Here is a 1,307-nt window from a genome sequence, read left to right as displayed (position 1 = left end):
GGAAGCAGAGAAGAGGTTTTTGTTAGTAGAGACTTCTTAAGAAGCCACAGAATATATTTTGTAACGATTCTTCAAAAAAGTTAATGGGAAATGCATCTTTTGGAAAAAAAAAAACTATGGATAGATTTCAGTTTGTTTTCAACAAAACAAGCTTATCTTCTATTTTCTACGAATTTTGTTGAAGTCTTCTCATATATTTCTGTGCTCGCTTCGGCAGCACATATACTAAAATTGGAACGATACAGAGAAGATTAGCATGGTCCCTGCGCAAGGATGAAGTCTCCTCATATATTTCAAACATTGTGCATAGAGAGATACTGCCTCTTCTTAAAAGATGTATTAATCATGTAAGAATTACCCGGATCATTTTCAGTGTTGTACAGGGGAGTGGACAAAGAGCATCCTGTTCTTTGAATTTCCTCCCAGAGAAAAGAAAGAATCTCAGTAATTGCTTTGCATCAAAGAGAAGACACATCTTTTAATAATGCTAGGACTTGCTAAAGAGGATGAGGTGGCAACTTTCAAAACAGCAGTGTATTAATATGGAATGAAATAGAACATTCAGGAGAGGCTAGACTTTTTCAAACAGACAAAGACAGCAAAGGTGATGGCTTTGAAGCTGGCATTTTAGAAATAAAAACTTGTCCGTTATAGAACTTTATAAAAGCCAGATCTCAGGACCGGCCTACTCTTAGACTGGTAGGAACCATGTAATAGATATCTAAACTAAAAAACACAGACTTTAGGGAAAACTCGTCTTAAGACATTTGCTCCTTTTTTACTGGGTGTTTTATCGCCAACACTGTGATTATCATCATCATTGTTTATGTCTGTGGACAAGGCACCATGCAAGATGCATCCCTTTAAACATCTCAATCTGCCCCCAATGACATCTTATCAATATTAGCTTCATTTGTTAGATAAGAGCACCATGGACATGAGCTAGCTTACCTCAAAGTCACAGGTAGAAAGACAGTGTTTGGTCTCAACTCTCCTATTTTGTAAGTATTTTCCTTAAGTAATTCCTCTTAACATAAAAATAAGAAGCCATATTCATCTTAACAATATACTATAGGCCTGCTCTGGTTTTTTGAAACTACATGTGTCCTTCTGAATATTTTATTTCCCCAAATTTTCAGATTTCTCACATCTACACAATACTTGTTTTACAACTGAAATGCATTCAGAGAATACATTGAAAAAAAAAAGGCTACAGATTTGATTGTCCATATTCTGAATTCTGCTGCCTAGCTATAAGCCTCACCTCTTCTCTTATCCTAAAAGAGCGCTCTCCCACTATCTTCCTG

The 1,307-nt window shown here is 36.0% G+C and overlaps 1 non-coding gene across 1 annotated transcript; it reads left to right on the top strand.

The window, feature by feature from the left end:
* Positions 1-201: 201 nt before the first annotated feature.
* Positions 202-305, top strand: LOC118757662 (U6 spliceosomal RNA). Its single transcript, XR_004995319.1, has one exon. It is a non-coding gene; the product is annotated as a U6 spliceosomal RNA (small nuclear RNA).
* The last annotated feature ends 1,002 nt before the right edge of the window (positions 306-1,307 follow it).

This window comes from Ochotona princeps, chromosome 15 (genome assembly GCF_030435755.1).
Source record: "Ochotona princeps isolate mOchPri1 chromosome 15, mOchPri1.hap1, whole genome shotgun sequence".
In the NCBI taxonomy this organism is placed as follows: domain Eukaryota; kingdom Metazoa; phylum Chordata; class Mammalia; order Lagomorpha; family Ochotonidae; genus Ochotona; species Ochotona princeps.
The sequence above is the reverse complement of the archived record's forward strand: the minus strand, read 5'-3'. Positions and strand labels throughout refer to the sequence as shown.